The 16139-nt window shown below is 49.4% G+C and overlaps 1 protein-coding gene across 3 annotated transcripts in view; it reads right to left on the reverse strand.

Annotated features, from left to right (window-relative positions):
• Positions 1–14367, reverse strand: part of ZHX3 (zinc fingers and homeoboxes 3) — a 46905-nt gene extending 32538 nt beyond the window's left edge. For 2 of the 3 annotated variants that reach the window (XM_053992968.1, XM_053992966.1), the window contains exon 1: positions 14279–14367. The gene's annotated coding sequence lies outside the window, so the exon portion shown is untranslated. The remainder of the gene's footprint in view (positions 1–14278) is intronic. The other variant, XM_053992967.1, reaches the window with a different exon arrangement.
• Between the last annotated feature and the right edge of the window lie 1772 nt (positions 14368–16139).

Raw genomic sequence — 16139 nt, forward strand, 5'->3', positions numbered from 1 at the left:
TTGGGATCTTAACAGATTTTCTTGCTCTCTTTTGGGATTTTTTTTTTTTTATGTGGCTGAAAAGGGAACTAGGCTGTCCCACAATAAAGCCTCCTTGCAGAGCAAAGCCTGGTCCAACCTGAGACTCACACAAGCAGACACAGCAGGCCCCAGCCCACCTGTCTGTCCACACAGAGGTTGGGCTGAGGAAGAACAAAAGGTTACAGAAAAAGACAAAAACAATTCCCCTGCCCACCAGTCTCCAAAGGAGATGCTTTGAGGGGTGTTTCACCTTTTCTTGCAGTTCTCAGAACTAGGAAATAGCTGAGCTCTGAAGGCACTTTGCAAGATCCCAGCTTTGGCAGAGATGGGCACCTTCCTGAGGTGTCCACTTGGACCTGAAGAAAACTTCTCAGGCATGTGAGACCTTCTGACAGTGCCCAGCAGAGACTGTCTGGCCCTGCAGACCCTGCTGCTTGTGGAACACTGATTTTAAAAAGCTCCCAATCCCAAGGTACATTTAAAGGACTGATAAGTTACTATTCAGGATCTCTGAAGTGGCTGTTTCTATTTACAGACCTGGGAACTCAACTTCACTGATACTTCTTTAAAGAAAAATAGCTGTGCTAAAGGCAACATCATTCACTCCCCTCTCTGTCTCTTCCAACTCAAGTGAACCAGTGTCCTGGAAAAGTTTCACCGCTGAGAGAGGCAAGTTGTACAATTTAATGTCCATAACATTCAATTTCAGAACCAAAGAGCATAAAATATTTCTAGGCAACATCTGCTTTTGTAGGGAGGCATGCAAATTTACATTATGTTTAGTCACTTCAATCTTTTTAAGTGCCTGAAAATTTAAGCCACAGAACATCATTTCTCATCTCTTGTTTATTTTAGACCAAAAACAACCTTCTCCAGCCTCACCACTCCAGGCCAGGAGGGAAGGGAGCACAGGACAGCAGTGAGACAACTCCCACTGCAGGGGAATAAACTGCATCTTCCTCATGCATCAATGACCATCAAGAAATATCAAAAAGATATTTCCAAGTTAATTTAACCCCCAACAAACTCTTCAGATAATCAAATCCTGTTGTTACTTTCAGGCAAAATACTGCCTTAATTTTGCCTATTATTTAATCTGAACTTTTTTCTCTACAATTTTAGAAGTGTGACCTCTTGCTCTTCCCACTGTGTACACAGAGAGCAACCACCCCCTTTCCTTTCAGGCACCTGAAGATATATATCCTGCCTTGCTGTTTCCCATCTAGAGCCAAACAGCTCAGGTTTGCTCAGAGCAGGCATTTCTAGACCTCCAGTCAATCTCCTTACAACTCTCTGGATCTCCTCCAGCCAAGCTCTTCTTCTCTCTCCTGCCAGGACCAGACAAGGACACTTTCCCCCATCCTTCTGCACTATACTACTCCTGATGCTGATGTTTATTTTCAGCTGAGTTTTATGCCTAACCCCCAAGAATTTACAAGCAGACTGTGGTCCAATCCATGTCTACTGGAATAATTTTTTCCATTGCAAAGAGAAGGAATTATGGAATATTCTCATGACGCTAAAAATTCCTATTGCAGAGCTTTAAAAATTTCAAATCCTATTCAGGTTGGGTTTAAAAACAACCAAACAGGTGTATACAACATGGAGCATTAAAAGTCAGCAAATGATAGTCAGCTTCTCATCCAAGAAAAGGAAACAACAGACTCCCACTCCTCTCATTTTCATCCCAAAAGATGCTCTGAGAACCACAGGGGACACCAAGAGAAATTTAACTATCTATTATTTGAGAGCAGTAATCATCACTTTGTTCCATGTTTTATTCAAGGCCTGATGGGGCTCTGATCATCTGTGTGATTTTCCAGTTGAGGAAACAGAAGAGCACTGGTTTCCCTTTCATCCAGAAATCCCAGGCCTACAGCAGGATGTGGGAAGTTGTGGCTCCGTTCCTGCACTGCCTGGAGGTTTTGGCATCTTTAACTTCAGCTGCTGCTGTGAGCTGGGATATTCTGGGATGGGGAACTCTGTCAGTCCCCTGAGATCTGCTTCCCATGCTGAATATCCCATTTAAACTGTCAATACATTCAATAACATGGCTGAACAGTTCCTCTGCCCTTATGTCCAGCCCCTCCCAGCTGCAGTTACTGGTGCCATTCACACACGGTTTTGTGGGAGCAAAGAGACAACAAAAGCAAAAATAAGTTTTTTCCCCAAAAAAATTCCCTTTGACAGGCAGCCCTGCCATTAAGTCAGGGATAAAAAAAGCCTGGGAACCAGCAGTGACAATGCTATTATAATACAAATTATTAATACAAGGGACCTCATTGCTCTCAGCTTCCACGTGCAGCTTGCCAAAAGCCAAAGGCTCCTATTTTTGGGGGGGTGCATAGACCTTGAAAACTCCACAGTTAGCAAAGAAAAAAATCACACTGACAGTCTTTACACTGTCCATAATATCTTTTTAAGGCGACTTGTCATTTAAACTGTCAGCTTGAAATCTAATCATTTAAAAAAATGAATATAATATTATGTATTACACTCACAGGCTGCAACCACTGCCAAATTCCTCTGACAGTTTTTACAGGATTATAATCACATTCCTTTTTTAATGTTTTATTCTTTTCCTCCTGTGCCAGAGAGATGGGAAGGAGGGTAAATGGCTACTTAAGAACAATGTATGATGGTCCAAACCAAAACTGCAAATGGAGCACAGCACCGTGTCCCCCCTCCTTGGAGACAGGATGCTCAGCAGCCAGAACACTTTTGGACTCTAGTGTGATTTGAAGGCAAGTTTTCCCATGAAAAATCCTTTTATTAAAGGAAAAGCACTGCTAATTGTGAGGCAAACATGGGAGGACAAGCTTTATGTTTCTGCCATTGAGAACCACCAGGCTCTTGCAGAGACACAGCTCAACTCGAGAGCAGCCACAAAGAGCCCCTCAGTGGGACCTCGAGCAGAGACAAGAGCTGAGCACACCAGAGCCCTGCCCAGAGGCTGCACCTCCTCCATTGCTACTCCATCTCCTGCTCAGAAACCCTCCTGCCTCTTCTTCTCCTTAAATTCTCCTATTAAGATGGACCAGATGAACAGATCCACCTTCCTCCACACCACGACCGAGGCCAGCCTGAGCAAAGTGCCAGCTGGGTCCCAATCCCAGCTCCTGCAGGGACCTGGCTGGGGCTCAGCCTGGGGACAGTTACACAAAACAAGGATTCTGGTATTTCTTAGCTGAACCTACATGTCTTTTTTTTTTTTTTTTTTTTTTTTTTCTCTCCCCAAAAATGCCTGGAGAATAATAGTGCTTGTTTGTACAAAGAGTACAGACAAAATTGTCTAGAAATGGAAGCAAAACCTGATTCACCCAAATTAATGGGCAAATTTTACAACATGAAAAATGTTGGGGTTTTTTTTCTTTTTTTGCCTGCAAGGTCCTTTTCTTTTTTTTTTTTTTTTTTTTTTTTTGCAGGACAATGTTCCCATACAAAACCATTCTTCTGAAAGCACTTCTCCTGTGAAGCTCCCCTCCAACAGCTACTGTTACAAATCTGTGATAAAAGATGTATTCAGCAGGGTTTGGCACACAAATAGCACCCAAACGGGCACTGCCAAAGCCTTGCAATTTTATCACGAGCTCCAAAATACTTGGAGAGAGGAAAGATGCCCTTGCAGGGAGCATCAGTGTAAGAGAAGCTCCATCTCCTGGGGTCATGAGGACCTCAAATTGATTAGGATGGGGAAAAAATACACAATTCTGGAGAAAATCTTTCAAGTAGGAGGGCAAAGTGATCTAGATTTTCAAGGACTGATGTCCAAGCAGAAGGAACTTTTGATGAATTGTCACTTGATTTGATCCATCCTCAGGATTTTGCAATGTCCCACTGGTGAGTACATTTTGGGGGGAACCTCCCAGACCTCTCCAAGAGTTTCTGGACCAACAGAAAACTGTCCAAAGTTATCCCTTAGCATCAGGTCAATCATCTCACAAACCTCCAAGGTTTGCAAGAGAAAGATAAATTGAAGTAAAACCCCACACTGACTCAGCAAGGTCCATCAAAACCTGGGGGACGGACACACAGAGCTCCTGATGGGGGACAAGCCTCAGTGGCACAGAGCAGTGGCTCTGCTGCTGCTGTGGAAGCGTGGCTGAGCCCAAACACGAGTGTGTAACACCTACAGGGCACCCCTGCAGGACATACAGACACACACCCAAGACAAGCACAGCTCCTCTGCCCTGCTGCTCCTCCCTTTGTGCCAGAAACAACGCGCAGCCAAACCGGACCCAGCACCCACAGACGGGGGAAAAGAAACATCTCAGCAATTAATAGACTTCAGCTGGAATCTCCCAGGAGACAGTATTAAAATGAAGGAGGGAAGAAACAAATAAACAGAGAAAAGAACCAACCTAGCAGTGTCTGCCATGCCAGCTTCTAAAGCCAAAAGTCAAGCCCAGGACCCCATGGCACTGTTCCCAGTCTGGAATAGTGGGAAACAACCAGGTTAATGCATCTCCCTACCACTCTCTGCCCAAGAATTCCCATTTCCCAGCTTTTCTCCACAACCACAAAGCTCTGGAGGTTTTGTTTCCCTTTAAGAAGTCAAGATTTTCACTGAAGTCTCTGGTTCTGAGTGCTGGGCTGTAATCCAAGAGCCCCAAGAGCCAGACATCAGGAGGCAGCGATGGGCTGCAGGCGCTGGCCACCAGCCGAACCCTTTTCCAACCAGCTCAGCTGGGGTCTGGATTTGGGAATCCACACTGCTGCATTCATGAAGTAGTTCCCAAAATGCAGAGTTTAACCCCAAAATTGCATCGTGAAGCAGCAAGCACAACTCTCTAACACACCATAAATACATCACTCTGTACCACACTCACCAAGTCCAGCTCTAAATCTGGTTCACACATAAGACACAGAAAATATAAATATTCCCCCTGATTTCAGTGCAATATTCCCAAGCTGATCCAGAGAACCTACGAAGTCACTAAGCTATAATTAGAGGTTTATTATAAAAGGTGTTTGGGATGCCTGTCAGCACTGAAGGACACTCTGTATTTAAGGTACCCTTAACATACACAGTGGCAGGGGGCCATTTTTTGAGCTTTCATTAAACAAAAAAAAGCCAACTTGTTTACTCACCTCAAATGACTTTTCTCAGTCTCTGCTTTGACTTTTTTCAGTCTCTAACTTGATTAATTGCATTTTAAAAAGGCAAAAAGCAGAAGCCATCAGTAAGATGGTTTAAAACACACATTTTTATCCATAGCTCATAACACGATTAGCTTAAAAAAAAAAAATCAAGTGTGGAGGAGAAATGAAACAATGTGATACTTCTTTGAGACAGTCTCTAACATTAGGAAAACATGCAAAGAAAATCCCATAGCGCTCCAATTGCAGACCTTCCCACAGCCCACCAAGCTCAAACTGATAAAATAACAAATTCTTTTTCAAAGCACATGGGCTGGCCTGGCTTTTTCAAATTGTTTTTTAAATAATATATGACAATAATACCATACACCAGCATATCCTGAGGCCTTGGGAGGGAAAGGACCTGAGTGCCACACACCAAAGATGCTCCGTGGGACCTGCTCTCCCTCCTGGCTCTGGGCAGGTGTCATTCCCCACAGTGAAAACAGGGAGCACATGGAATCACCAGCTTCATGCCAGGATGAGCATTTTCCATTCATTAAAAGGTGGCTCCATCACACACTCCAGGATTTCTCACCACTGCAGCACAGTGTGGACCCACCTCTTGTACGCCCAGGGTTTCAGCAGACAATCCCTGCACTTATAAATGAAAAAAAATAAGCCTACAAGCACCAAGCTCTATCATAACTTCACAAATGTTCCTAAAATTGAGTTTAAACTGAATGAAAAAGCATCTCTAAAGTGATGCTCTGGTCCAACAGCTGGCAGCAGCATCACCTGCGCTTTGCTGGTGGAAAACAAGCCCTGAGGGTGAGGTGGCCATGGCCACGAGGGGAAAAACATCATTAGGAGATAAAATCATCTCTGCTAATCCTGACTGTGAATTCAGGTGCGTAATTAGACCAGCTGCCAGGTACAGCTCTGCAGAGGTGACCTTTCCTTGTGCTGTCTGGATGTGACACCATGGAGGTATCAAGGCTGAGAGAGGATTTCTACCTCCTCCAAACACCACCCACCTTTGGGGCAGAACCAGCCCAAAAAAGGCAGGAGAAGAAGGCAGAGCAGGGCTGCAGATCCCTGTGCCAAGAGGGTGTGCAGCTCCTGGATGCTCTGAAACCACCCCTTCCCAAACACCAATTTCCAGCTCTCCCTTCAAAGCACAAGAAGAAAATATCTGGAAGCTGGATGGATGCACATGAAACATATTTCACTACTAATGACCATATTTCACTACTACTCCAGTGGACTTGTTTTTGCATCTTGCAGCAAAGTATGACTGCAAGGGAATGTTTTCCTCCACTAGAAGACAATTTACTGTTAGACACCTACATAAAATTATGGATATTTGACTTACATTCTATTTCTCTTCCCAAAAAAGCAGGTGAAATTGAGCTACTTGGTTGTAAAATTAGCAATACTTTGTTGCTAATTCAATTCCAAGAACGTCCCTCAGCTCTTTTTTCTAATCACATTCAGAACAGCTACACTGCACATACCATTTTTCGCTACATTGAGCTTGACGAAAATTTAAGACTTCCTCCCCACCCCGTCTTCTTTTTAATGGGAGATGTGATTATTGAAATTAATTCAGAAAACAGTCAGCATTCACCAATCAGCTCAGCAGTTTGGGTTTTCTTCATCTGCTGGTTACATGCTAATTATTGTACTGGTGAGATTATTTCCCATTCACATTTGGAATTTACAACCCAGTAGGGAATTGATTAAATTAGAAGAAAAAAAAAAAATAGAGAAAGAAATCAATGACATTTTACATTCAGCATGGGGGTGTTTTTTCCCATTTTGTTCCCAGCCTCATGCCTACAATGCCCTGACAAACACAGCCCCAGCAGAGCAGATGCACAAGGCATTTCCCAGCATTAAGGACTGGAGCAGAAATGAAATCCACAGAGCAGATATTTTGGGAAGGCGATGCAACCCTCCCCTGTTCATCAACACCTCTGCTGTTCCCCCCATCCTCCACTGCCTCACACCAACCCTTTTCCACTTGGCTGACATTTGCAATTAAGAAGGGAAATCTCCCCACATGTGGGAAATGAGCCCCATTTCCAAGGCCAAGGCTCCAGCAATGCTGAAATGCCCACAAAGAGGCAGGAATGATGTCCCCTGCCCCTTGAGCAGCTCTGGGGGACTGGGGTGGCTTCATCCTCACACCAAGAAGAACACAAGGGACAGAGCAAGCCCAGCCCAGCAGCAAGGACCACCTTATCCCGCTCTCAGGTCTTCCTTTTTTCAGAGCTACTCAGCAGAGAGATCCCTAATTTCACTACTGCATCTCAAATACTATTTACCATCTCATTTCACCTGGACAAGCACAACAATATTGTCGACAGCAGGGCTTTGAGCACACAAGGGATGCAGTGTTTGCCTTGCAGCACTGTTTATTTGTGGTTATCCCTCAAAGCAAGGGCTGCTTCTCACCCCCACCCTCTCAGTTCCAACCATCCCCTTGAAAACTACAAAAAAACCCCACAAACCAAAACAAAAAACAAACAATCAAAACCTATCCCAAGTGCCAGAGAAGATCAAAGTAGGAGCACAAAGGCTTTTTAAAAATTCCTTTAACTCCCCAATCTCCTGCTTGCCAGAAACTGCTCAGCACCCACAACCTGCTCAGAGACCTAAATCCTGTTTTACAAGAAAAGCAATGTCCTGCAACACCAAAGGGAAACACACAGGTGACCCCACAGCAGAAAATAAGATTGAAAAAACACATCTAAAGAACTGACAAAGAAAAAGAAAGAGGCCAGGAAAGTCAGGAGAGCATAGAGTAGCAAAAGGAGCTTGGAAAAGGGTTAGAAGCAGCTGGACACACAGTGAGTGCTCACAGGAAAGGGGTTTTGTAAAATTAACCCCCAGTACACCAACTCCACAGAACCTTCATTTCTAGTGCTCTAATAAGCACTACTGTGTTCCCAGGGCCCAATTTCCAACCTCCAGAAAATATGCTGGCACATGGTAGGGTAACCACAGCTCAGCATGGCTGGGAGAGCAGGACAACACCACACCACGGAGGCAGAGAGAACAACAGAGGGAAAATAACTAAAAAAAAAAAAGGATCTGCAAACCTGCAGCTGTTGCTACATCACCCTCAGTCTCTGTCTTTCCTGCCTGTAAAGCAACATGGAGATGCCAGACACTGGAGCAGGGAGTGCTGGCTGCTGTTTAAAACATCTGCTGCACTTCCCAGTGCATGCAGGGCTGGGGGAGCAAAGCCCAACAGGTGGATTATGATCTAAATGAAATATTCACATCATTTGCTTGCTCACAGCCCAGACCACAGCCTGCCTCCCCTGTGCCAGCACAACTGAGGGGGTCTGTGCTTGGATTTTTGGGTTTAAGTCAGCTCTACCTCTATAAAATACAGACACTTCTCTTAAATGTTTTCTGACGTGGAAATGATTCCTAGCAAAGAAAGAAAGAGCAGGATACTTTTCAGATGGGGAGCCTGCTTTTACATCCTGTTTAACAAATCAAAGCACAGCACACAGCAGGCTTGCACAACCTCCGGCTGTCAGGCTGATCTGTCTCCAAGGGCCACCCCACACCCAGGAAACAATGGAAAAGCCAATTAACCTTTAATGCAAAGTGCAAACACCTGTCTTAGCAGGGCTGTGAAAAATGGCATCCCATTCACCCCTTCAAGGTGTCCAAAGCCACCTGCTCAAGGTGCAGCTTGAGAGGTGACCACCTCTGCAAGGCTGACCAGAGCCTGAAGGCTCTGAGAGAAAGGCCAGTGCTTTCCATCATTGGAAGGTGGAATGATCCTTGTGCTTCCCATGCCCCAAGGCAGGACCTGGAGCCACCAGGAGGGTCTCCAGCCACTGCAGCCTGCCCTGAGTACAAGCACAAGGAGCCAGGAGTCCATTTGGACCCTTCACACAGAGACCCAAGACTTCAGTTCATTAAATATGCTACACATCAAAAAGCATCCAAGACAACCTCATCTCAAACATCCTCCTACACAAAGTATACTCCAAGTATTCCAGTGCACTCCAGCACAGACCCTTGCTACTCCTACACTGAGGACATCTGGAGATGAAGAGCTCTAAGATCAAGTATCCAAGACTCCAAGCCTAATTTTGGTCCTCTTAACTAAACTCTTTACTTTTACCATTTTAAGAACAGGCAAGAAGTTTCAATCCCTCTTTAAAGACAGATTCCAACTGATCCCTGATTATCTGGGGAAGACAGGAGCTCCACCAGACAGGAGGGCACAAGCTTTTGGCAGTAACTGCACTCTCCATCTGTGGGATAACCCAAGCATCGGAGTTACTTTCCAAAAGGACACCAGCTATACCCTGGCTGAGGCTTTAGGACAGGAAAGCAAGACACCAGAATGGCCATTTTGTTGGGTTTTGCTATATTCTGGGAGTTTTGTTTTAAAATTCATTGCAGCAGCTGGCCCACCACTGACCTGAAACTCTTTTGGAAAACAAAAAATATCCTCACAGCTGAGAAGCATCTGGATGTAAAGAAAAAAGTGTCACAGCTTCCAATTTACAGCACTGCAATTGTAGAGCACAAGCCCACAGAAGATGCACAGACTTCCAGATGGAGAGAGGGACAGGACTGATTACATACAATTATTAATGTGTGTCCCTACACCACTGGAAAAAAAGAACTGAATGTGCTTAGGAAGAAACAAAGCAGTGAAAAATAAAATGACTACCCATTCAAGTATTTGTGCAACACTGGCATGACACCTTAGGGAAATAAATATTTGCTTGACCTATTTCCAAAAGAGAAGTTTTTTATAAGTCCCATGAAAACCTCTTTATTTACTGAGTCATGAGAGCAGAGCATTTGCAAGCATCCCGCACACCAAGCCATGTTCCAGGAGCAACTAACTCCCTTCTTATCCTTCCCAGAGGAGCAAACTGATGCCTTTACACCAGTGGGACAAAATCAGCCTGAAAACAACATCAGGGCACTTCTTCAGGAGAAGAAGAGTTAAACACACCGACACAAAGAGCAAAGAACCACCTTGCCCCCCTGGAAGTCCCTTTCTACTGATCCATCTGCCTGTTGCTCAGTGAATTTTTGAGTGTCACACTTTAAACCTGAGTCAACCAGGCTCTTCATTGAGGAGCCAGGCGCCAGAGCTCATTCCGCACCCTATTCCTGACATGGCTCTCAAGTATCTCTGTATTAAAATTAAAAAAAAAAAAAAAAAAAAAAAAAAAAAAAGCCATTCCCCTTCCCCCCAAGCAGCCCAGCAGCAAAACAGGCAGGGAAGCCCCATCACCCAGACTGAATTTTCTGAGCATTACTGGTCAGGAGTGTGGGTGGAGCTATAATGGAAACTTTTGCAACCTCAACACCATGTTATTTTATTTAGTTTTTTTCCCCAAGCAAGTGCTAAAACACATGAGGGACCTGGCTGGAACAGCAAGGGCAGCACTCGCCTGCAGTAGAAGGAACCTTACAGATACCATGACTGCAACTGGACATGCAGTTTAGAAGGCTCATTGTCCAATTTTTCCATTTCTAATTAAAAAATGTAGTAAGGGGTGAAGAGTGCACAGATAAAAGGGAGTCCAGTTAAATGTCCCCTTCTTGTGCCTGTAGAACAAGGAGAGGGCACCCTCAGTGTCCCTGTGAATGGGGAGAGGAAAGAGAAACCACAAAGCCTTTGAAGGACATGAAAGCGTCTTCCACGTGGAGATGAGCCACGGCTGCCATGGCTGTGACTGCCCTGGTGACAACCCAGCTGCCTGGGCTCTGCTCTTGTGCCATGTGTCATCACCAGCTCCTGAGCTCCACCACAACCAGGCCTTCACAGTCACTTCAGCAAGCTCACTACATTTGCATTTTAAGCATTGTTATTTAGAACATTTGTCAAGAGAAAAAAAAAAAAAAAAAAAGAGAAAAAGCAAACAAACAAAGGAGGGGAGAAGTACAAGACTTTTTCCTTTATAATTAGAAGCATCACCCTGCTCTACCAAGCAGAAGAGTCATCACAGCTGCCAGAGGGAGAGAGGCTGCTGACCTGCACCACAAAGACCATCAGGCACCAGCAAGCAGGATCTCCAAAACAGTGTCCATAGCAGGACTAGACTCATTCCACCTGGAGCAGGTGTTTAAGTTACTAACATAACCCTCCTGATCTCTTGTGTACTTAATGCAAAGAGATGATTCTGTGTCTGCATGGGGCAAATCACCCTTAGGATGAGCAGGGTGGGGGGAACCTGGACCTGGCTCTGGGTTCCTGCTCTCCCAACAAAATCCCTCTATTCCAGGGTGACCCCAGCCCCCTGCAAGAATGAGGGCAACAATAATTTACATTAGCTGTGAGCAAACCAAGTACCTCTCTATGGGGTGAACCTCCTCCCTCGTGCTTTTTTACATGCAAATCAGGTGGAAAACCAGAAAGGAATAATAATAGCAGGCGATGGGAAGCAAGGGACCCATTGCAGCAAAGTGGGCAGCAATAAGCCAGCCCATGGGGGTTAACTTGCACAAGCTGGGGGGGCTGAGCAGGATGGGGGGAGATGTCTGCTCCCCTCTTCTGCCTTTTGTTGGCACAGGTTTCTACAGACTCCCAGTTGTTTGTCTCCATTCCCAACAGTTTTCATGGAGAGCTGATGCCCTCTCTGCCATCAGCCCAGTCCCTGGAGGGGATGAATGTGAGCGGGTCTTGCAGGGCTCATCCCAGCCCAGATACTGTCCCACATTCAGGAATAGCAAGAGATGCACGTGTGTGACAGCCTGGCACAAAGCAGTGGGATCCTGGTGCCCAGAAACCTGGAGAAGGTCCCATGGGACCAAGGCATAGCCGTGCCCTGCAGACAACGCTGCCTCCAGATCTGCCCCATCACACAGACAGGGAAAGGCTGGACAAGGGCTGGAATGCAAACCCGAGGTGCAGATAATTCCAGGAGCTATGAGACGAGCTGTTTTTACATAGTAACACCATAGTAACCAAAGCAGAGGGAAAAGCCCGCATACACCAGGGGACAGGGCTTTTGGAGAGGAGGAGCAGGAGGGAGGTCTAAATAGAAGGAAAACCCTGCAGAGCAAGGAGACACACTTATATAAAGGAAAACTGGAGCCACACTGCTGTTTAAATCTCCCCACACTGACAACCCAGATGGCTCTCAGTACCAGCCTGGCTCACCTGCTCCAGGCTACCCTGCTCCAGGCTGCCAGCACCGCCTGCATCCATCCCTGCGCCTCACCAATGAAAGCCAGCAGTCCCCATGGGGCTGGTTTCACTTGGCTTTACAACAAGGAATTTATTGATAGGGATGTGCTCCCACGAGTGACTTCAGGGCTTCAAGTTACTACAGCTTTTCTACAGTAGCAAGAATTGCGGAGGCTGAGCCCTGTCAGAAAAACCTATGCTAAATCCCAACCCATCTATAATATAATTAACACCAGCTACAGATTAGGCTGTATCTGAAGCAAATGAGATCCAACAGCCTCCTCTTTCCCACCCCCAAAGGTGGGTCAGGACTCCAGAACTGTGTGGGCATCTGTGTGCTGTGAGTTACTGGGATGCACTAAGAGGAAACAATAAACAGACTGGAACAGTCTGCTCCCTCTTCTCAGCTACACTGTAAAAGACATCAAGGTCACAGACCCAACCTAGTTAATAGAAGTTATCATTAAATTGCTGTTTTCTTTTATGGTAAATAAAATGCTTTTGAGCATCTGGGTTTTTTTCCCTCCCTCTTCATCTCTTAAAGAGATCTTAGTTTAGAATAAGCTGTTCCAGATAATGAAGTAAACTTCTGGCTTCCTATCCATGGAGAAGTGTTCCTCAGGGACACTATGATCCTTGTTTGGGAATTGCAGCCAGAGTAGGTGGTCAGGGAGAAGAGCAGGGAAACCCTCCCTGTTCAACTGGAGCCACCCTACAGCACTGTGCAGAGAGCAAGCCCATGGCTGGGCAGAGTTCATGCCTTTAGTCGGCAGAAATGGGAAAAATCAGATCAAGAAAGGCTTGTACATGAGCTTTTCTAGGTACGTCACATGGCCTTACAAGACACATCACCTACCACTCCCCCAAAAGTTTCCCATCAGGTAATCAGAGTAGCAGAGAATTCCTTCGAAAAACTGTATTGTCTGAGATTTGGGGGTACAGACAAAGTGTGCCCTGAGCAGCAGGATGGGGCCACTTCTCACAGAGGCCAGCTTGCCAAGCCAATGTGACACCCGAGCGGCACAAACCGAGTCTCCACCTTGGACCCTCATCCCATCCAAAGGGACATCCCTGCTCTCCAAATCCACCTCTGGCAGCGGAGAGGCCTCGTTCTGCTGGCACCTGGCCACACGCCCGGCTGCCACCGCAGGAGCCCTGGCTAGGAGCTGGCATAGCCCGGGCAGGACTTTACCCCGGCAGCCCGAGAGTGTGAGGTTAAACCACTGCCCCCAGCCAGGCAAGAAAAGCACCGAACGGGAAATCTGGGGTTTAGTCCCGGCTCCGCCACAGATTTCCTGTGCGGCCTCGGGCTCTGCACTTAGCGGCCGCTCAGTTTTCCAACCTGTGAGAACAGGGAGATGCCGTCTGCTCACATCCCGGTTTTTCCCAAGCACCGGCACTTTAAACCTGGCACTGCCGCAACACCAAGAGCTCCAAAAATCCCCACTGTGACCAACCCTCCAAGCCCCAGTTGCGACACGAGTGGGGTCTGCTGTCCATAGAGCGAGCAGCCAGTGAGGGCTAGAAAAAAGCACTTTTCTTCCTCTAAAAACCCAGACTAAAAGAAAAACAACCCAGACCACGCCGGGTGGAGAGGGGTTCCGAGCCGCCCCACGCAGCCGAGTGGGTCCCGGGCCGCCCCACGCAGCCGGGTGCTCACGGAAAGCTCCCGCAGCGGCGGGACCCGATTTTTAACTGGATTTATTTCAATTTTAATTGCTGGCGAGCCCACGGCAGCGCGGCCCCGCCGCTCCCCGGCCAGCGGCAGGGCAGGGCTGGGCGCACCGGGGCGGCGGCGGGGCGGGGGGGGGGGCCCACGCGTGTCCCGATCCTCGGGTGGGCGCCGCGCACGGGGACGGGGGGCGTGCGACCGCCCCGGCCCCGCTGCCCCGCACCTGCCGGGGCTCCGCGGTACCGGGGGCAGCGGGCGCGGGCGGGAGCGCAGCGCGGGGCGTGGGAGCCTCCCCGCCTCGCCGGGCGCTGGACACTCACCCGCGGCAGGTCCGTGGCGGCTCGGCGGGGCTCGGTGCGGGGCGGTCCGGTCCGGTGCGGTCCGGCGGAGGCCCCGGCCCCGAGCGCGGGGCGGGCGGCGCAGCGGGGCGGGCGGGCGCCGCCGAGCCCAGGCATCGGCGGGGGGAGCGCGGGGCGGGCGGGCGCGACACACACCGGCATCAGCCGGGCTCCATCGCCGGGCGGGGGGGCGCTGACGTCACCGCAGCCGGCCGGAGCGCGCGTGCGCGCGGGGACACCCGGCTGGGTCGGGGCCGTCCCGGGACCGGCGCCGGGACTGGGAACTAGACTGGGATTTGGACTGGGATAGGGACCGGGACCGGGCACCGGGACTGGGATCTGGACCGGCACCGGCACAGGACACCGAGACTGGGATTTGGACTGGGATAGGGACCGGGACCGGGCACCGGGACTGGGATCTGGACCGGCACCGGGACAGGACACCGAGACTGGGATCTGGACTGGGATTTGGACTGGGATAGGGACCGGGCACCGGGACTGGGATCTGGACTGGGATTTGGACTGGGATAGGGACCGGGACCGGGCAGCGGGCACTGGGATCTGGGCCGGCACCGGCACAGGACACCGAGACTGGGATCTGGACTGGGATAGGGACTGGGACAGGGCACCGGGACTGGGATCTGGATTGGGATTTGGACTGGGATAGGGACCGGGACCGGGCACTGGGACTGGGATCTGGACTGGGATAGGGACCGGGACCGGCACCGGGACTGGGATAGGCACCGGGACAGGACACCGAGACCGGGATCTGGACTGGGATAGGGACCGGGACCGGGACAGGGCACTGGGACTGGGATCTGGACCGGGATCGGACTGGGATCTGGACCGGGACAGGGCACTGAGACTGGGATCTGGACTGGGATAGGGACCGGGACAAGGCACCGGGACTGGGATCTGGGCCGGGACCGGGCACTGGGGGGTGCGGCGAGCGCCTGCACCGGGGCTTTGTCCCCGAGTGCTCGCAGCAGCCCCCGAGCGCCCGTGGGGTGCGCGTACCGGGGAGCAGCACCGAACGCGGGGAGGGTGATGAGCGTGCGGCCAGCGCCGGGGGCCGGGCACGGAGCGGTGCACACCGGACCCCGCTGTCCCCCCGCCGCTGCCGCTCCCCGCTGGGAGCTGAACCGGCCCGGCGGCGCTGGCTCCGGTGGAACCGGCGGAGGGCGACGAGCCCGCTCGGTCCGCGATCTCCATCAGCGTGGTCAAGAGCCGCGGGCGGCTCGGGGCGCGCAGCCCTGCACGGCGCCCAAGGCGGTGGAGCCGGCTCGGGTGGGTGGTGGCTGGAAGCCCCCAGCCCTTCCCCTTTCCCAGCCGCTGTCCCCCGGGCAGGTGGGACTGTCCCACCCGGGAGGCTGCCACGGGCGGGGGCTCAGGGTGAGCTGCGCTTGGGGCTGGACCCCAAAGCCCCCCGGCGCTCCCCGGACTGGAGAGGTGCTTGTGGTGCCCAAACCGCTACACCCCAAGGCTTTGGCAGCGTCACTCCTGTAAGCAGGTCAGGAATCGAACCGAGCACCAACTATTTCCTTTAAATAAAGTGTGCCTTGGAAAGATCTTGTCTTGAAATCAGACACCAGCTTTGGACAAAAGATAAAAGATTTTCCAGTTGCCTAAATGTGCACATTATCTCATTTTTCCTGGATTCAGAGCTGATGGTCAGTTACATTGATGTAAATATATCGCCTATCTAAAGCTATTGGCTTTAGAGTGCATATCCTGGCTGGATTGCTGGGAGCTGGGACACAAAAGCTAAGGGCCCTCAGTTCAGAGACTTCATTTTTCAGGACCATATTTTGCTCAGGGCTCTCAGCTCTCTCCATTTGAAGGT

The sequence above is a fragment of the Vidua macroura genome, chromosome 17 (genome assembly GCF_024509145.1).
Source record: "Vidua macroura isolate BioBank_ID:100142 chromosome 17, ASM2450914v1, whole genome shotgun sequence".
NCBI classification, from domain to species: Eukaryota; Metazoa; Chordata; class Aves; order Passeriformes; family Viduidae; genus Vidua; species Vidua macroura.